General features: G+C 50.6%; 1 protein-coding gene and 1 long non-coding RNA gene across 4 annotated transcripts in view; one reads left to right on the top strand and one right to left on the bottom strand.

Annotated features, from left to right (window-relative positions):
• Positions 1 to 20938, bottom strand: part of CCDC92 (coiled-coil domain containing 92) — a 46761-nt gene that overhangs the window by 10265 nt on the left and 15558 nt on the right. The window contains exons 2-4 of one of the 3 annotated variants that reach the window (XM_040648368.2): positions 10447 to 10603; positions 8442 to 8537; positions 6221 to 6393 (exon numbers count right to left, since the gene is read on the bottom strand). The gene's annotated coding sequence lies outside the window, so the exon portion shown is untranslated. Of the gene's footprint in view, positions 1 to 2679; positions 3154 to 6220; positions 6394 to 8441; positions 8538 to 10446; positions 10604 to 20938 lie in introns of those variants that run through there. The other 2 variants (XM_004945530.5, XM_004945529.5) reach the window with 2 other exon arrangements.
• Positions 17361 to 20614, top strand: LOC124417223. The gene is made up of 3 exons (XR_006931554.1): positions 17361 to 18021; positions 18140 to 18249; positions 18781 to 20614. It is a non-coding gene; the product is annotated as an uncharacterized LOC124417223 (long non-coding RNA).

Genomic DNA, 20938 nt, shown 5'->3' with positions numbered 1-20938 from the left:
CCTACTGAAGTATCTTTTGTTTGTGATAAGGTGAACGAAAAGGAAATCGGTTTCCCCCCCAAGACTAACACAATATAAGTGTTACATGTAAGAATGAGTCTCACCCCATTTCTTTGGTAGTCATTAAGAAAATCCTCCAGCTTCAATTAAAGCTGGGTCTGCAGTGCCCGGGGGAGGTTCCTGTCCAAGGATGCCTTAAGAATGATCCCCAGCTGTGCTCAGAAGTAATACCACCATGGAAAGTCAACACTGCCCAGCTACCAATTTTTCCCTCACGAACACCACTCCATGTTCTTTTAAGTTTACTCTATGATCGACAACATGAATCACACCAAGAATTCACAAGAACCATATTTAAAGCATCCCCATTCTAAAAGCTCACTGAAACACCACCCAAAAGGATGACCACAACAGCTGCGGACTGCACGGCCGCCCCCGGTGAGCTCAACACGCTGCAGAGTGCGCCTGTCCTCCCAGGTGTTCTGCTGCGCTGCTTCGCCAGCCATCAATGTGGCTGTTTCAGAACAACAATGAAACATGAAAATGGGCCTCCACTTTGCTGCAGCAAAGGTTTGAGAGCTGCTGCTGGGAATGCAGCGGCAGTGATTACCTTTGTGTGCATCCACCCGTAAGCAAGGATACCGTGTCTGATTGCACACACACACAGAACACCGAGACAGTTACAGATGTGGGCACCCAGTGCCCTCACCCACATAACACAAGGATCCAGGAGACTGAAAAACCATACAGAGCTCCATCACACCTTTGTGAGGAGCAGGAAGCAATTGAGCTCGTGTGGGAAGCATGCACACCTCTATCATCAAGGAGCCCTGCCACTCATGACACAATTCATGTGCTCTTCCCACACAGATGGACACTTCCAGCAGCAAACCAAGGTACCGTTCCCATTTATATTACCACGCCCTTTAACACCACCAGGAGAAACGAGCTGGGAAAACATCACCACAGTTGTTCACTGATCACACGGATCCTGACCAACACCCACTATGGCACTGCTAGATGGCCTCACTTGCTGCAAGACAACGTTGCTATCATTTAAAAACTAACACAGGGCCAAATAGGGCACACATTCACTGGAGATGGTACAAACATAGCGAGGCTGGCTCTCATCGACAAGTGAAGCAATCAGAGGGAGGCACAGCCACCAGCACCCATACATGAGCATGTCCCAATCCCTGCCAGCCTTGCAGTGCAGCACAGTTTGCTCAGGGCAGGCAGCGGCCGGCCTCCATGCCTCCTGCCAACGGCACTGCAGCTCCGGGCAGCAGGGCAGCGCTGCTCACCCGGCACAGCTCACTGCAGCACACCACCATGGATGGCAGCACTGCAGAAGGCACACGGAGGCACACAACCCTCTCTCTGTGCTGCTCTCTGTTTCGCAGCAGCTCCGGCACACACAGCATTTCACTGCGTACTGCAGCAAAGCACCACTGAAGGCCGCACGGAGCCCAGCCACACGCCTCGTGCCACTGCCTTTTTCAACACCAAAGTCCCTCAGCCTTCCCTCTCTGTTTGTTTTTTAAACCAGAGCAGCAGGAAAATGACAATCAAAGCGTGTGTCCGGTCAGAGCACACCTTCAGACACAGCAGTACACTGCCCCATACGTTGGTCCATCAGGGAACTGCAGCTCATAAAAACCCCACGCTGGTAGCTGCCGTCACTTGTGAGTCAAAGCATTCGTAAGCATCAGAACGCTTCAGACAAATGAAGCCATCAGCTCTCTGTGCAAAGCCAGAGCCACTCTGCATTCCTTTCTTTTCTCACTATGGGAAATGAGGTGAGACGGGAACTTGAGCAAAAGGATGAATTACGTAAGTGTTCCCTTTACCCAAGGAGCATCGCAAGGCACCGCCAAGACAAAGGATACAAAAGCAATCCTTGAATATTTTGCTATTTTAAAACAGTTTCTTAGCCCAGGAAGAAGTACTGGGAGCCCAACCATACTGGAAGTAAAGCTCCAAAAGATCACTGCAACTGCGTATCTTCTACCACACCGCTTGTAACGTTCAGGGCGTGTTTTGTTGTGTACGACAGCCCAGGTTCTGGAACAGCAGCGCTGGGGAGTTTCTATTCTGCCTACGCTGCTGATAGAGAATCAAGTAACGCAGATCTGAATGAACACACTGCCCTCAATACCTGCAGCCTTCTGAGTTCGAGCACACACAGCAGTTTGATTTTTGTCAGTGAAGTGATAAAGCGCATTAAAAAAATAGTTTGCCAGCCCTAAAAGCGTGCAGTTCTACCTGGAATCCGAAGTAAAGGGCACAGCTTTAAGGAAGGAAATTAAACCCCGCGATAACGATCGCAGCACGGACGGGGCTGAGAACTGCACGCAGCTCCGGGCGGCTCGGGAGACCTTCGTCTGTTTTTAAGGGCGTGGGGGGGAACTTTGCAGACACACCGAGCGGCAGCGTGCCGAGGGCCGAAAGCAAACAGCGACACAGCTGCGCTAACGTCCACGCTGCTAATGAAGCGGCCGATACTGCGCCGTGCCCGGGACTCAAAGCCGCCGCACGCAGCTGTGGGCGCACCGCGACCGGTCCGCCAAGCGCTAAGCAGCCCAACCGCACAGCAGCGCTCGGATCCGGAGCGCCGACGTCCGCACGAGGCAGACGCCCCCCGCCGAGCCTCGCTCACCACAAAGCCGACGGGATTACCTTCGCCTACGGGCGAGCTACGTGGCGAACCGGCGCCGTATTCGCAGCCGCATCCGATCCGTCCGCACCGCCCCGGCCCCGCACGGCGCAGCCACCCGGCGCGCCCCGCCGCCCCTGCAATGCAGATCGCCCCCGCCCCGGCTCTCCGCCGCCCGGCCCGGCCCCGCGCAGCCCCAGCCCCGCCCCCGCGGCCCCGGCCGCAGGTTCCGCTCGGCAGCCCGGCACGGCGCGGAGGGGCCGCCGCCCCTGCGGGCAGCGACGGGGCGCCCCGCGGCCGCCTCAGCAGGCGGCGGGGCCATCACGGAGCCGCCCTTCAGCCGGGCGGGGGCACGCGCCGCACCCCGTCCTCTCCCTCCGCGGCCCCTCACCTGCTCTCGGTCTTCCGAGGGACCCTCGGACCGCCGCTAGCCGCTCATCGCCTCGCCTCGCCCCGCGGGACCGCCGCTCACCCACCGGCCGCGGGGGGACGGGGGCGGCGGCGCAGGCGCAGGTGCGGTTGCGGCAGCCCGGCCCGTCGCTATGGCGACGGGGGTCAGCGCCGCCGGCGGCCGTTGCCGTGGCCACGCCTGCTCCGGGAGGGCGCGCGCCCGCCCCGCGCGCTGGGAGCGGGCTGCGCGTGCACCGGTGGGGCAGCGCGTGCGGGGGGCAGCGCGTGCGCGCGCCGATGCATGGACGGCACGGGCACTTGCGCGTGCACATACGAGCCGTCCGCACGTTTGGAGCGGCGCGTGCCAGCACGCCTCCCGGTAGCTGCAGCAGGACCGCGGTGCGAGCAAGAGCGAGGCTGGGATCTGCGCCCCGCGTGCATCGCCGCGTGCGCACCGCGGCTCCGCGCTGTTTGCTGCGGGAACACGTGCAGGCCGGAGCTGGGCGGGCCCCGCCTTGTGCGCGGCACGCCCACGAGGTGCTCGGTAGGATCGACAAAGATCCCTTCCAGCCACACCGACTCTGTGACGGGACGGAGCAGCCCCGGCCCAGCGGTGCTACGGCCGCCCGGCGCGCAGTCCCACAGCACAGCGCTGCTGGAGCGGTGCTGGCACAGCAATGCTGTGCTCTCTAGCGGGGTGCTGTGAGCATCGGGGTTTGCTTTCAGTTTTTAGCATCGGCTCCAATAGATCTGCCTGGCCTTGCTCTGGAAGGAACAAGCTGCTCCCCGCAGCAGCGGGTGGCCGGAAGGGCTTTGCATCCTCGACATCATGCATTGAGCAGAAAGCTGAGTGCACGCTGCCCTTATCTCATCCGTTAAATGCGCAAGTGAATTGACCCGCTGCCCAGCTGCAAAGCGCTGCCCTGTGGCTGGGAGGAGGCAGCAGCCCTTTGCTGGGTCAGCTCCTTATCTCCACCCACCAACCACGCGTTTGGACAACCCGGTACCTTTCAGCACCAACTCATCGGGTGGATGTAAGCCAGAACGGTGACTGCACATTACCTAACGATGCAAAGCACTTCCCACCTCCCGGTTGTATCACGGGCCTTTCCCAGGAGCCAGGGCTCCCCTGTCAATCAGAAGATGTGTGATCAGGGTCCAAATCTGCTTTCCAAAAGCTCTTCAACTGAACAGCTGAGCTCAGTCAGCCCACAAGACACAGAGCCCAAACTTTGGGTCAATAACAGAAAACCACGTGGATTTTTTTCTGGGGCAAAAGAAGACCTCTGATACCTGCATTCTGTGTTCAAAGCTTTTGCAACAACAACAACAACAACAACAATAAAAATCTCTCAGCAGTCACTGACAGATGTGTGTATGCATATCCAGGCTCTGCCCATTGCATTCTACTGAAGATCACCAGGACAAAGGGCAGTGAGCTCTGTGTTCAGGGAGCACAGTATGGACACAGAACCGCCCGCATTCTGTCCGACCTGCTGGCTGTGCTGTAGCTGTTGCCACGCAGTAACTCTCACTGCATACACTCACACACAAGCTGTGACTGCTTCCTTTCCCGTCAGTGATGGAGCGGCTCTGGAGGAGCAGATTCTCAGTGGGAGATGCACCCTTGGGCCAAAGAATTATTAAATCATCAGCATCAAGAAACCTCCTGCAATGGGACCTGACAGCTGTACGGTACTAGGCTGAGGCTGTGTTTATTCTGGAGTATTTGCCTGGCTTACACAGAGCTCTTTTTTTTTCTCTCTGAGTAATTTCCCATCATTGCTACCACATGGGTTCATTTCCATGGCAGAGGAAGAGAGGAGGCACCGGAGCTGTCAATAGCTGAATCAGTCCCACCGTCCCAGCAGGAGCTGGGGCTGCCGCTCTCCTCCCCGCAGGGTACAAGCAGGCAGACAGCGCAAAATCCTGCCTGCACCCGAGTGAACTCAAGCACAGAAGAACTGCAAAACTACTGCAGGGGGTCCGGAAAGTCCTCCCCTGACCACACTCTATGTGTTGTAACCCTAGTGGGTGCTCAGCACTCCACTGAGTCACCCATGGCTCCGTGCACGGTCCCACCACCAGCTCAGGGTCACAGAATCATAGCACCATCGAGGCTGGAAAAGACCTCTAAGATCCTCCAGCCCAGCCCACCCCCCCCGTGCCCACTGAGCACATCCCTCAGAGCCACATCTCCACCGTTCCTCACCACTTCTGGGGACGGTTCCCCCCCCCCCCCCACCTCCCCGGGCAGCCCGTGCCAGTGCCTGTGCACACCCTGCAGAGCTTTAAACCTTGTTGGACAGAGAGAGGGAGGAACACAGCACTCATTTTGCAGATGGGAGATTCAAGGCATGGAAATATTAAATAACCTGCCAGAGCACACTGGGAAGCTGAGCTACACTGCCGGAGGGCCTGCCTCACATTCTGAGAGAAACGATCTCTATTCCCACGGAACAGAACAGGCTTACTGCTAGCTGGGGAAGTACAGATGCCTATAATCTGCTTTGCAAAGAAAATGGGTTTAAACAATCAGAAAACAGCACCAGGATCTGAGAGTGCACTGTGAATCTAAAACACACACTAGCCTGGAGGTGCAGCATTCTGCCTCTACGCAACTCAGTGCTCTGTTGTCTCCAGGTGAGAAAAAACAAACAGGTTTTGTTTTCACTTCCCTGATAGTGGCTGGTACTGACCTGCAAATTGGTGTCACGTGTGGCTTTTTTTCCTTTTCCTAGGCTGTAAAATAATTAGGCCTGTTCCCCAGTTAGTTTTGCTCCTTGCATCTGGGAGGGTTTGCGCTTGTGTTGAGGAGCACCGCATGTCTGGGAGCTGTAAAGATGGCTGTGGTTTTATTGCTAGACTTTTACAAACCTCAGGTTTGTGTTTTCATGATGATGACTGCTGTGAGGATGTTTAAAAAATACCGTGTTTCACTTTGCTATTGTGTTTCACTGTGCTGATCTTCCTCTTGAAGTTTCAGGGAGTTGGAAGTCACTGGCAAAACACACCAGGTTGGCCCAGGAGAACTCCTTCACCCCAAGTCCTACCTTTCCCAAGCTGGAGAGGCACAGGCTGTGTTCCCTGATTAAGCTGACATAGGCTTGAGGTAGTGCAAAGCTGTGTCACAACAAAGCAGGGCATGCTGTGGTGTTCACAGCCCCATCTTACCTTAGACTAATGGTAATACTGAGACGTGGGATGCACTGGCACTTGGCTGCTCTTAAGCTGAATCAACTCTCTCGTTAACAGTCAGGGGAACTCTAAAACCTCATCGTTCTGCCTTGAAGTTTCAGGATTGTTTCCATTAGCTTGCTGAGAAGACCAGAAAGGCAAATGGGAACCTACAGACACAAAACTTGTGGTCAGTTTTGGCTCTCATCTTTTTATTGTGTTCGATTTCAAAGGAGCCCAAGGAACCTGGCAACCATTAAGGAGTTGGTAATACAGCTGTAAATTACATGGCAGCGTCCTGAAAAGAGCCAGTTTTCAGCATTTGGAAAGAAGAAAGTTAAATTGCATTTACTGTATAAGCTGTGGCAAACACTCAGCCCTTCCGATCGATGGGATGAGGATGGGAACAGCTTAGGTTAGGATATTTTTAGATGCTGGGAGTAATCCTGTATTATTTATTATCAGAGATGGTTTGGTCCAGCCACTGATAATGACAGTGCTGCAGTCACTGAGTCTCTGCCTTAAATAAAGTATTCATGGATGCCATTAAAACGCTGTTGCTCATGTCCTCAGCAGATTTTGCAGTGATGAACTCTGAGATAATGGTGGAAGGAAAGGCTGCATGAGCAAGGAGGGAGGAGCCTCTGGGGGCCCAGTGTGCTGCTTGGCCTTGGCCCTACTGCTGATCTGTGCCCTTTTGTGAGGCAGATCCCTTCTCTCTGCACACCTCCTGGCTGGGACTGATGCTGTGCAAGTCTCTGGTGCTTGGAATAATAGACTGAGATGTTGGTAGAGGCTTCTTGGCATCAGAGAGATGCCAGCAGCAGATAACCACCAGCCTGAGGCCACTGGGTTGCATGAACACAAAGCTGCTCCATCAGACACAAACCCCTTATCTGGGCTTACTGAAGGCAGAGCTGTCCCTGTGTGGGCTCCTCCATGGGTCTCCATGCATGGCTGGGGCGTGGGCAGAGCTGGGCTTCAGGGAATGGTTCAGAATAAAGCTAGGAGAGATAGAAGGCTTTGTGTTTTGTGTTTTCCCATATGGGGTATGGTGGTTTGGCATCTGCCAAGTGAACAGATTAAGAACAGATGGGGAAAGATGTGAAACCCCGTTGATCTCTGAGGGATTATTTCAGAAACACAGAGCACAAGCACACGCTGGCCCCTGCTCTCATGTCCTTTCTGCAGAGACTGCCCCAAATGCGCTTCATGCTGGTGGAGAGCTCCTGTGCCCCTGCACCTTGGGCAGCTCCAACCTCCTGCCCCTCTCTGCTCTGGTCCTTCCAGCCCCCAACACTTTATGCCTCACTCAGGCTGTCTGGGGAAACTGCTTATGGAGAAGGGCTGCACTCTGCCCAGTACACACAGCCTAAAGGCACAGACACCCTGACACTCCTCCTTTGTCCATGCTGCAAGCAGCCAGCTTAGCTCCAATTCACAGTTGGACTATTGTCCATGTGTAAAACAAGTCAGGTTGCAAACTCCACATATCACATCCCTACCCAATGCTGTCCCTAGGCAGGGTATCAACACATGCATTTTTTATTTGCAGCCAGCAGAGGACACTTGCTTTCTTTGCAAAAAGCTTGCCCTGCATTTGGATGGGAGAAGGCAAAAGAAGAGAAGATTCAGAAATTGGCCACATGTGGGCACTGGAATAGCAAGAGATGGGCCTGGCTTTCTGGCCCCAGGGTCTGGTGGTGCCTTGGCCTTTCACAAGAAGTTTGAGATGTGCCTGCAGCACACTGTAAATGCGGGGGCGGGCTGTGCTGTGTTCCCTGGGCCATGTGATGGCTGTCCTCTCCTGTCTGCAGCCCCCAGCTGTGGTGTCACCACGATTCATTCCTTGGGTGGCAGGAGGCCATGTGAGTGGACTTGGCATCAAGGGATGCTGGTAGCAGCGCAGATCTCAGTGCAACATGCAAAGCTTTGGCAAGTGCTGCTGCTGAGCTTGAGTAAAGCTCTCTGCTGCACAGCTGGTGATTTGTGGGAAGGTACCCAAAAAAAGGAGGAACCTCAGTGGAAAGCCCTAGAGGTGCAGGGAACCTTTGAAGTACACTGCACCCACTGTGCTACATAAAACTATCAGTCCTATCTGGCCACTAAGAATGCCTCTTTAAACCATTTTCTCTAGGGATTCAATGTACCATATCCAGAAAATACAGCCTGAATAGTTTTGCACACCATGTTTGTGCTCCCAGAAATAAATACATACCTCAGGTCCTGAATGTTGCAGTGGGAGATGCCCAAGGAGCTCAGATGAGTCTGGATTCTGGTTAACCATGCTATATCTTCCCATTCCAACTGTCCTCTGGAAGGAAATACAGATTTTAGTCTTGAATCACAAGAAATCTTGCTTTTAACCAAGCCACCAAGCACAGAACCTGGATCTGTAAAGGCAGCATGGACAAGCTCACAGAAAGTCATACAGAAGTTGTGGAGAAACCACTCCTGTCTTCCACCACAAATGAGCCTTAATATAGATCTCCTGAGGAATATGTGAAAATGGTGGAGCCTTCCAGGCACAGGAACAGCACTTTTCTGGTTGCATGGTGCTGGAGCTGAGCATGAGCATAGCCTGTGGACTTTGCACCTCACCTGGAGCTCCTATGTCCACCCTGGCTCTTGCTGATCAGGGAATCATAAAAGTTGGAAAAGACCTCTGAGATCCCCAAGTCCAACCCCAACCCACCCCCACTGCTCCCACTGACTGTGTCCATCAGCACCACATCCGCACTGTTCTTGACCATTTCCAGGGACAGTGACCCCACCACCTCCCTGGGCAGCCCGTGCCAGTGCTGACCACTCTTTGGGAGAAGAAATTATTCCTAATATCCAACCCAAACCTCCTCTGGTGCAACTTAAGGCCATTATCTCTCCTCGTATCACTTTCACCTGGGAGAAGAGGCTGACCTGATGCTGCAAGGACAGACAGAGCTACAAGCCACCAGGGCCCCCACCTTCCAGTGATCCCACCTGCCTGTAACTGCGACTAGCTTAGGAGAGGAGCTGGGAAGACCCACCTGGCTCCATGATACAAGCTGTCTCCATCCAGAGCTAGCACAAGCCAAACCTCTGGCACAATCTGAAGGACAAAATTCCAGCATGGTGGAGCACAGTCTGTATCAGGAGACAGACAAGCAGAGCTTGGGTCCACACCAATAGGCCAAAAGGCTTTGTCCAGTGAAGCCTGACTTTGCTCTGGCCATAAAAGTCCCACGCTGGGCTTTAAAGATTCATTAGCTGGAATCAAGCAGCTTTCCAGTTCCTTTCAGGCCACATGAGCGGGATGCACCAAGCCTTCCTACTCCGTTAACAAAGACTGCTGGCAGGCCTACATTTGATGACTGTCTAAACAATATGAAGAGGTGGTGATTTGCTGGCGACGTGTGAAAACAGGCAACAAATCAGCTGGCAACATGCATGGGATTGAATTTAAAGCAAAGCAAAAGGAAGATGACTTTGAATGGGCTCCAAAGGTCATGGGGAAACAAGCAAAAACTGATACAGTTCACTGGAAAACAGAGCAAGCAGAAGGAGCACTGAATCTTCTTGGCACTGAGAGCTGCTGGCATCTATTTGCAACAAATGGATTTCTGAGTTAAAAAAGAAATGGATGTGAAGGAAGGCTGCTGGTATAAGAAAGATGAACTGGTACACATAGGCCTGTCTGTAACAGCACTGTGGATGCAGAAAGCATGGTGCTGGGAAGGGCTGAGTGCACCGGAGTCAGTGGCAGAATCACCCTCAGGCCGGTGCAGGGAGCTTGGGAGCCATGGAATGGGACAGCCTAACCGTGGTGGGATGTCTGAGCACAAGGGGAACGCTGGGTAGTTTAGGGCCTATTCAGCTATGCTAAGGTATGTTCTCTATTGAAACACACCAGTCAAAAGTTTTCATTGTTTGGCAGTTTGGTTGGCACAACATTAAATTACCTCTGCAGCTTGGGGCTGGCAGCAAGTGCTTGTCATACATAGCTAGATGTTCCAGCAAGGATAAAGCAGGCAGGAAAATCACACATATCCCCTTCTCTCTTGGCTGTTGGCAAGGGCAGAATCTAGCCATCGGAAACACCACAGCACACACCACCAAACCAAGAGGTTATCACTGCCCCCAGCCAAAGGCAGCGGGCTTTGGGGACACAAGGGGGAGCTGCTCATGAAAGTTCCAGCCTCAGGCCCGTTAGAAGTGGCTTGGCTTTGTAACGCCAAAAGTCGTACCTGCTCCAAGCCCCTGCACGCCCTCTGCCATGGGTTGTGAGTGACACATGAGCTTCATCCGAGGGAGGGACATCTCGGTGGTTTCTGGTCCGGGTGGAGGAGTGGGTGTTGCTCGATGCCAATTCCAAATCCTAGCAGGAATCTGGATGTGTCTGTGCTGGGAAATTGCAACATAGTACATTGTGTTAATTAATGCCAAACAGGAGGGCTTTGAATACGCATCAAAAAACCCTTTAGCAAACACTAGATTCCTTCTGTCCACGGATGTCTCATAAAGAACATTTGTATTTATGACGTGGCAATGGAAATACATCTCGAGAGAACACTGTCCAGCACAGCCGTAACGCTGAGTTAGGCTCAAATTGTCTGACGTGCGCAGAAGGGAACACCATTCCGTTCATTCATGCTCTGGAGTGCTATTTTCACCACTGGCAGCTCCTGCTGCACTAACTAAAGTACTTCTGATTCAGTCCAACAAGCTTTTTTTTTCCAGGTTTGCTTCTCCACAGTGAAACCACAGATCGTGCTATAAGGAGAGCTCCGAGGCTCGAGAAGTCTAGAGTTACTGTAGGTTGCAGTGGTTGGATCCGATCCTAAAACAATGAAGCTGAATGTGAAAAAGACACAGATGGCTGTCGCCTCTGTGCCATTTGGAGTGGGTTTTGGTTTCTAGCCAGCCATCCCATGCCACAGTTATGCACATAAAGGCAGCAACGTTTGATGCGGCGGTATGCGCGTCTCTAACAGCCTGTGGCATGAGGGATAAAATAGCCACGTGTTTCTGAAGAGGGTGAAACGATCACCGTGTCAGCTTCAAGGACAGAGGATTTGAGGACACGGGGTGAGGCAAAGAAGGCTTTGCTGCGGCTCTGATGCACCTGCACACCTGCATGTCCATGGGCATGCCATTCTGCAGAAGCCCGAAAGTCCGATGGGACCTCAAAGTCCTCTTCCACCAGCCTTGGCCCTGGGGAGCTGCTTGCTTGTCCTCTCTGTGCAGCAGCAGCTCCTTGGAATGGGGCACGCATGAGGTGCTGAGCCCTGCTACCCTATAGCTAATGGCAATGAGATCTGATGAGAAGAGGAATGAGAAGAAGCCATGGGAAAACAACTCAAGTTGCCATGACTGCGCATGCACCGCCAAGGGCCGGACGCTGAATTTCAAGAAGAAACAAACAGAATTGGAGTCTCCCATTAAAAATGCTGTTCTCCAGTGAGACCACAGCAACAGAACAGGTTTTGATATCTGATAATTAAACTCATAATCAACTCCTTTCTAAAAAATGCCTTCTCAATCTCCTGTGAGGATTGGGAAGGCTTAGAAATTTAATACAACTCTCTGGTTGGGTTAAACATCAGGCAGGTTTCAGACTATGTTTTACTAGAACCAGATGAATTTCTGAGCTTGCAATCCAGCACACAGAATGCTGATTGAGTTGGATCTGGTGGCCATCTGTCCTTGTGTTTGTAGTATGAGTAGCTAAATGAAATTCTGGAAAAAAAGGGTTATCTTAAATACACATAGGATAAAGCAAATTGAAGAAAGCCCCACTCACTGTTGCTATGTGCATCTTCCCAGCAAGAGGGGAAGATTAGTTCTGTCTCTGAAGTTACATGTGCTCAAGCTCACCTTTTTGACTCTCAGAAGCTGAAACATCAGTCTGTAAGTTCTGCTTTAATTGCATCTTGTGAATTTTCCCTTAATGGCACACTAAATCCAATCAGACAGTATGCTGAGTTCAGGTAATCAGAAATGTTTTACTGTTAGGGCAAGTCAGTATCTCAGAAGGTGTAAATTGGTGCAGCTCAGTGCAATTCCTCACCCCTTCCAACTTGACTTGGGTCAGTAATCACCATGAATTGCTCCTTCTCTCTCTCTCTCATTCTGTTTTCATTCTCGTATCTGCCTGTGTATTTATCCACCTTTCTATTTAGGTAGAGGAAGGGAAGACAATTTTGAGTAATAGCTGAATAACCATGACGGATGCCAGATTTTTTTCCAATCATAATGAAAATTTGCCAGAGAAAAGAACAGTATGAGAAGTGATGGCGTAACATAATGCCCTCCTTTGAGGTGAGCCAGCATGGGGCTGGGCCCATCAGCAGACTGAATGGGGAGGAGACAGTATCAGGAAAGACAGAAAAATAGCACTGCGGGATCCCAAATGCAGAAATACAGAATCACAGAACAACCCGAGTTGGAAGGGACGCGTAAGGATCATTGAGTGCAACTGCTGGATCTACTGACGATCCAACAGAGACAGCGCTTGTAAGGCTTGCTAACGGAAATGGTTTCTAACATGCAAAGGCACCAAGTTCTGGTCCCCAGGCCCCATCTCATGCCACAGGGCTCTCCTCCCTTTGTGTGAGGAACCACAGGGAGCGCAAAGCAAAACCAAATTCAGTCTGTGTCCTCTGCCAGTTTTCCCCAGCTGCAGACTTTGCTCTTTGAAATGGAGGGTATCTGTTCTTTAAAGGAGTTGTTTGTGTGCCAGCCAGTCGGTCCGTGCACCAAAGGAGCGATGCTGAGGATGGCTGCAGGGCCGGGCAGGGTGTGGGACAGCTGCGCAGGAGGCGGCTCAGCGGTAACCACAAGAAAAGGGACAGACGGACTGGGGAGTGCTCTGGGTGTGGGAAGCTCTCTGCTACTAAGGGAGCTGCCTGTTCCAGGCTCTTCACTGCTCACCCTGAGCCCGACTGCTTGATCTCCCGCTGAAAGGGAAACGCCTGCGACTGTGGTGCTTTGCTGAGGAAAGAGTCACAAGAAATCCCTGTCGGTGGCTGGCTGGGTTGGCAAGGAGAGCCATGCGGGTGCCTTTGAAACTCCAGAGTGTTGGCCTGTCTGCCCTGGTGACCTCTGCTTCCACAGGCACGTGCTCCTGCCGTGTCAGCACTCTGCTTCGGTGGGCCCAGCTCACTGCAAGTGGCCAGGAGGGAGGAGGTACAGGCAGTACCTGTGCAAGTGCACCTGGCTTTGATAAAGCTCTGCTATTAGTGTTCAAAGGCTCTGGCTGACACAAGAAAATCCAACCATTAGGCTGCTTTCTACCTCAAACAACCTTAGGAAAAGATCGTATTGGTTGGACATTATTGGGCTAAATCTGTTTTTTACTTGGCCATTTGCTTAAGCTTTCTTTTTTTTTTTTCTCTCAAAAGTTTAAAGGGACGCTTGTTTTTCTTGCTAATTCTTTCCTCCCAGGTGCTGATAGGGATCTCTGTAACATGAGGCCAGCTGGAAGAAATTCAAGCTGCTTTCTGAATGTTGTTTTGATAGAGTGCAGGGGATGTATCTTTGAAGCTGCTGGGCTCGAGAGATGTCCCCGATTCAGCAGCCATGCAAGAGGCGATTAAGCTCTGTTCCTAGAGCAGGCTTGGAGCCCCTGCCTGTGAAAGCACAGCCACTTGCTGCTGTCACCCCACACCGACCAATGGGGGAAAAAGAACTGAGGAAGGTGTTATTTCATTCCTGCTTCTGCAAGCTGGGAGGTGAAGGGTTTTTGGCAGAGCCATCTGCATGCACAAGGTGAAGCTGCAGCCTGACTGAATGGCCCAGGTCAAGTGGAGGTGTGAAGATACCCTGCTTTGTGCTTTGCATCTCAGCCCTCTGTTAAACCCGGAGTAGGAAAGGGAACAAGGCTGCTCCCATCCCTCTGCCTTCCCACTCTAAATGGTGACATATTTCAAAGTCACTTGTTGAAAGCAGAAACTGCTGCTGGCAAATGCGTGAGGTGAGTCGAGGCAATAACCCTGCAGCAGGACACTGGGATTGTGAAGATTTTCATGGGGGAGATAGTTATTGTGTTTTCTGTTTGTTTGCTTTTTTTTGACTTGTTTTTTTTCCCTGTTGTTCCTTTGCTTCTGTTTGTCCTTTCTTGCTGCACTGATCCTGCTGTACCCACATGGAAAGCTGTGCCCACGGCAATGGCCCCATGACCCCGTGCTGCGGTCAGTCAAGCAGCAGCTGTCCCTGGATCAACAGCAGTCCATGTGTGGGACAGAAAGGAGGTGATGGCCACTGTGCCCCTATCTGACCCATCTCCTATCCTGCTCCTGTACTGATCCCTCTCTGGCGGACGCTCCTCAGACGTCACTGTTCTTTCCTTCCCTGTACCCTTTCTGCAGCCCAGGCTGAATATCCCCGCGCAATGGTCTCCACTGGTCCTGGGGGAGACACCTGCTTTATCAGCACCTTGGGAGCAATAAGGGAGATGAAGAGACAAGGCGACTGGGGGAGAGAGATTCAGCCTAACATTTATATTACTGGCTCAGTAAGTTCAACTCGGACATATAGGGCTCTCCTCTGAGGCAGGCTTTCAGAACAGAACAGCCCAGTGGTTTTCTGAGCTCTGGCCCTGTTTGGCTTAAGCCATAGCTGTAGGTTTCTTCTTCTTCAGAGAAGAGCCATGATGGGACTCCAGCATGGTGGAAAGCTGACAAACCCTCACAAAAGATGTTTGTAACATGTGGGGCCTAGGAAACAAAACAAAGCCAACAGCCCCGAAAAAGCTGAAGGGAAGAAGCTGCGCGTGGGCTGGGGAGAAGAACCCAGGTCTGCCTGGCTTCGCTCCCTCCCCCAGCTTCCCTTTGTAGGTATTTCCTGTGCAGACGGTTTCTATACACATTTCCTGGATAGGCTGCACAGCCAAAGTTTCATTTCTAAAATTTTTGTTTTAAACCACACTTTGCAAAGCTAAGGAGTGTGTGCTGTGTGTCGGGGGAGCACAGAAGTATCACGCCGAGGCAACTTTATCTGCACAAAGTCTAAGCACATTACCAGCCAAGTTTAACAGACTCTACATCAAATCATACAATCTCTTAAAACATGCAATGGCAAAAGTGCTCTGAGTGCTCCCATGTCTACATCTGCGTCAATATTACAACCCCCTGACTGGGGAAAAGATAGCACAAGGACATTTCCCCTCCAGTCAGAGTGCAGGAGGCAACATCCCCAAACCTGGCTGTGTTTGCTTTGCCACGGGTGCTCCCTTTGTTGTATGATTTCATGTTGAGGAACGGCTCTGAGGAATGATGTGCACTGCACATCCCTGGTCTTGCCTCACCAGGCGGGGAGGGCCTGGGCCACCATCACCAGGGACACCTAATTGCTGCAAATAATGGCAGCTGCAAGTAGGGAAATCAGACAGACAGCTCAGGGTCTGTCTTGTTTCTCTTGGCTCCACAGCTGAACAGAACTAGGATGACTTTTGACAAGTCTAATGCCAAGACAAGGCAAGAAAGCTTGTAAAGGACGAAGACCCCTCTAGATGATCCTGTCTCCCCTATACATACTAATTTACAAGTATCAAACACATAGAAGGAGCTTCAGGAGGTTTCTGGAAAAGACCACTGGGATCATCACGTCCATCCTTCGATCCATCCCCACCACGGCCACTAACCACGATTCTCAGAGCCACATCTCCACAATTCTTGAAGGCTTCCAGGGACCCTGACTCCACCAAAGTCCACAGAAGACCCCATGGACTGCATGCCAGACTGGCCCAAAGGATGTAGCTGAGATCTGCCAGCTAATTATTTCATCACTTGTTTTCAAAAACCGACTCAGGCAGGGACAATCCCACCCAGCTGTGGCACCTGTAATTATTACAATGCACAGAACAGGATAAATATCCCCAGATAAGATCCAGGAGTGGCGCTTGTATTTCTCTCTCTGCTTGAGCATCTTGAGACATGTAAAGACATAAAGCAGCAGGGAAACCAAACAGAGGGAGCGTCCTGGCAAGAACATCAGCAGATGAACACATCCTAAGAACACCTCAGAACCACTCGGAGCCATGCTCAGCATCCAACTGCCCCAAAATTCACAGCACGTGCAGTGATTCTCAGCCCCACGTGGCTGTAGCACAGCGGGTGAACCCTTTCTCCCTGGCCTGGAGCAAAGTGCCCAGTGAGTCTGACTCCTCTGACCAGCAAACCTTGACATCGGGAAGGTAAAGCAGTCTCCTGAGTTGCCACCCTTGAAACCCGAAGTACAGAATGTGTTTCAAAGTAAAGGCAGCTCGAGTGGTGTCAGTTCTGCTTTGTTTCCATGGAAAATTGTTACTTTAATGTGAGTCATGGGAGTAATTAAGGGATAAATAGCAGCACTGCAGTTCGTCAACACCCTGGTGCCATTGCAAAAGCGAAGGGAAGTGTACACATTCCTACAGAGACACAAATCCAGCCAGGGCGCTGGCAAAAAAACCATTTCAATCCTTTGGGCTTTGGCAGTCTGCTCTGGTCTTAGTCAGGCTGGTGTCGATCCGGAACAGCCCTGCTTATGCCACTTAGCAGAGAATCAGTGAGGTCTGTATTGTGACTATTCAAGTTTATGTCAGGAGGTACAGGACAGAGGGACCGGAGGAGGAAGACAACATACATGGTGGGAGTCCAGATGGATGTTGTTATCAAGATTGCCCTGCTAGAGCAGGGAGAGTGCAGGAGTGAGGAGCTGAACATGCAGCCTGAGAGTCAAGTGATGCTGAAGGAGAGAGGAAGAAGAGGGATGCACTCATTAAGGGACCACCGATACTTTTGAACCACTCTGCCATAGATTCACAAGAAGTTCCTCTGAATACAAAGAAAACAATGCAGTGAGGCACAAAACAGTACAAGGAGATGAGCTGGGAGCTGGGCAGCGATGGCAGTACTGTGTTGCTGCACAACAGGTCAGTGCAGATGGAGTTTGGAAGCGAGATGGCTCTTGGATGGGCCACTGACACTTGCCAGATACAAGAGGGAGCCTCTATCCCAGCCATATGGCTGAAGCAGTAACTTTCCTGGCTGGCTGGGAGGCTGTAGCAAGAGGGTTCATGTGTTCCAAGTCATACTCCCCCTCAAAATTAATCAGCAGTTTGGAAAATATTTATTACAACCCCCTTGGTGCTTCTGCACTCATCTCCCTGGCACAATGAAGCACTATTTGGACACGGCCAATTTACCTGGCTCCAGGGCTGGCTCATTCAGTGCTCAGCAAGCCATGCTGCTCTGCAAGAGATGCTTGCAGCCTTCCCTTCTGCCCAGTAGATATACCCCATGGGCCCCTCGGGGCTGCTGGGGGGCACTGACAGCTGCTGTGGAGGGGGATCTGAGAAGCAGTGTGTGCTGCACTATATTTGCACCTGTCCATGCAGAAAGGCTGTTTCTCATCTGAGATCTACACTGTGGCCCCTAACTTTATACTCCCCACTCTCTTTAGTCTTTGCAGATGATTTCAAGCAACTTGCTTTTCCACTGTCTAATAAGCAATTTAAATGCTAAAGGGCAGCTCCTCTACTGAAGGCAACTGAAGCCAAGAGAGCTGTGACAGTTTATGCCAACTGAAGATTTGCCTTTAAGTAAATGTTTTAAACTTTTCACTAAGGAGACTAAAATAAGCCATAGCATGAAACGTTAAGAGTAAAGAATGAACTCTGGAGACCAGAGGGATTTGGGAAATGAAATGAGATCCATCTTACTGGCACATTTCCCCCTCCGTCTATTTTTGGAATTTAAAAAATTCCCCCAGATTTGTCTTCTACAGACCAGCTTTTTGTTCACAGACCAGCACTGAGCAGCCTCCTCTTTCACACAGGGCAGGTGAGTTTTGGCAAGCCAACATACAAAATACAGACCTGGAAACTATTAATATCTTTTACAGCTGGTATATGGCAGGGTTGGTGCAGGTGCCATTTGTTTTCTTTAACATGCTTTTCAGCTATGCAACTTGCAACCAGATATGAGATGAACAGGAAGATTTGTAGTTGGTGAGCAAGTTGTGATCAACCCAACTCCTCTGCAGAATGCTGTGATGCTCACCATGACTGGGTAGGTGTTACTTAGGATATTAAGCATGGGTTTGACCATGTGGCTGTGCTTGTGTGTTCATATGATGGGGTGGAAGGCAGCCCGGTGCTGCTCGTTGCACTCTGGAAACCTGGGCTGTAACTCCTGGCTGTGTGTTAACTCTCAATGGGACCTCAGCATGTCACTTGAAGCTCAATTCTCCAGCTGGCTTGCAACCCACATTTTCCACAGACTTTAAATGGAGCAGGGGATCTTTGTTGCCTATGAAAATTGAGACTCCAAACACCTCAGCCTCCCCATGTTTAAAAGAAGGAGGAGAATGTTTTGAGATCAATGGATAAGAACACCTGCAAGCACTAATACCTATGTATCCTGCCAAGATACTGGGAGATTAAGCAAATATTTTGAAGGGCTATAAGATCTTACGAGGCAGGTATGGGGCTGTTTAGTTTGTGCAGGATATATTTTTCCCTCCTTTTATATGTTTTCCACAAATAGGAGAAGTCAGGCAGGGAGAACTAAGAGATGCATCCTTTCTTGGTTTGGTTTCAGGCATACTGATACGCTTTGTGAAAACTAAACTAGGAACACCTGCAGAGCCCCCTGGTGAGCCCCAGTGGAGGGGCTCTGAACTGAAGAGGAACACATCTAATGATGCCCTGAAGTTTAGTCTGAGTATCTCCAAATGGAGCATAGCTGGAAAAACAAATCATCTGGGGAATGCATTGTCTGGTTGCACAGGCCACAGCTCCAAACAGGATGTAGTGAAGCTGGTAAGAGATTTACTCTGAAGTGAGAGATTTGATCCGTACAGTGTTAAATCTAGGTCCAGTTTGGGGTAGTGCATTTTAAGGAAGATAAGAGACTAACTGGAGTGTGTGCAAAGAGAATGAAGTGAACGATAAAAATGTTTTGAAAACATGACCTGCAATGATAGGTGGAAGGAAGTGAGTTTGTTTAGTCTAGAAGAGAGAAGAATGGGGGGAACACGATAATGGTTTTCCAATATTTGCAAAGAGGACAGCAACTGTTCTCCACAATTTGGGAAGGGCAAGAAGATATCAGTTCAATTTATAGTAACAAAGTTTAAGGCAGGACTGTAGGAAAAGCCACATAAATACAAAACCCTCAGATGAGCTACCTAGAAGAATGGGAAATGTACATCATGGGAAGCTTTTAGGAAATGGACTGTAACAATTCATATGCAAACCCAGGTATTTTACAAATCAAACAGTGGTGTTTGCAGATGCAGTGATACCAGACTGAGCTGAGTGTGGGCAGACTGTTGTTTACACAAAGCAGTTTTAGAGGTCACCCATGTGTGACAGCACTGAATATAAGTTGAATCATTCAGAACGAAATCAACGTAACTGGTGCAGAGGTAGAGAGCAGCATTAATGTCGCCAAAATTGCTTTCAGACCTCATCTCTGTAGCATAATGCATTCCTTTAAAATTACTGATGACAAAGGAAATTAGAAAGAAAGGTGACTGTTGTACTGACCTTAACAGCAGAGTCCTACAGCACCTGGAAGGCTTTCAAATCTGGCAGAGCACACTACAAATAACCCACTCCATTGTCTGACTCAGGTAATGCAGCTTTAGGAGATGCACGTTTCTCTTTATCTCTGTCTGCTCTCTCCCTCATCTTCTGTGCCCAAAGAGTAAAAATAGCAACTTTATATGTATTTTTACACTCCTAATCACTGGCTCAAGTCACTGTTCTCACAGCTTTGTCTCCTTGCAGCATGGGAAACTGATCCAGCTGTGCTACAGGATGGAGCAGGTTCAAGTGTGTCAGCTCCTGGTCTGAATGTGGGAACAGCAGAAACACGCTGTGTAGGTGGCTTACACTGTGTAGCCAGTGAACGTGCCTGCAGATACATGGGCAATACCAGCAACAAAGGCTACTTCCTTACCAGCCCACGCACAAATCTGTTCCACGCTCCGCATGGGAAGAGGCAGCAGCATCGCGGATGAGCGAAGGCTGCAGGGTGCTGATATTTGGGTGAAAATCCACACCCCACTGTGTTATTCATCCCTCACCAGTCCTCCAAAATCTCCTCCCCCAGGATAGTTTTTTGGACAGCATCGGGATAAATTCTGCTGGAGGATGGCAGAACAGGCCAAGGAGTGAGTCAAAAATACCCACTCGTTTGAGGGAATGAAGTAGTGTGGAAGGACTGGGTGCTATTAAGTTGAAAGCTGTTTGTGTAGCACGGCTGCCTAACAAACAACCCTTTCAAAATCTCTGAATAAGAATAATGATATTTACTCCAATCTTGTAGACACAGCCTTGCTCTCTTCCCAAAGCGAGGGCAAGGTCTATGCACAGCCAGCTTCTCTGTGGGAAAGGAGATCTGTTCAGCGCCAACGTGAACGTTGCCAGAATGGGGTTCACAGTTGCATGATAGGAACACAGCAGTACTGGGCTGGGGGGATTTGATGCAAGCACTAACCTACTTAATCCACTGGAGACTGCCTGGCTGTTCTTGTCTGCTTGCCAGAAGGGCTCTCATGTCTGTGCCTCACTGCAGGGATGCCCTGTGTTAGTTCCTCTTCCATTTTTCACTTCTATTTTTCACCTAGGAAACCTCCTTACGCAGGACTGAATGTCCTTGAAAGCATCAGTTATAACAAACAACCAGGGGCAGATCTCAGACGAATGCTGCACAAGTCAGAGGTCACAGCTGGAACTGCTTTTAGGGGAAA

This window comes from Gallus gallus, chromosome 15, assembly GCF_016699485.2.
Source record: "Gallus gallus isolate bGalGal1 chromosome 15, bGalGal1.mat.broiler.GRCg7b, whole genome shotgun sequence".
Lineage (NCBI taxonomy): Eukaryota > Metazoa > Chordata > Aves > Galliformes > Phasianidae > Gallus > Gallus gallus.
Note: the sequence above shows the minus strand (reverse complement) of the source record. Positions and strands in the feature narration are given on the sequence as shown.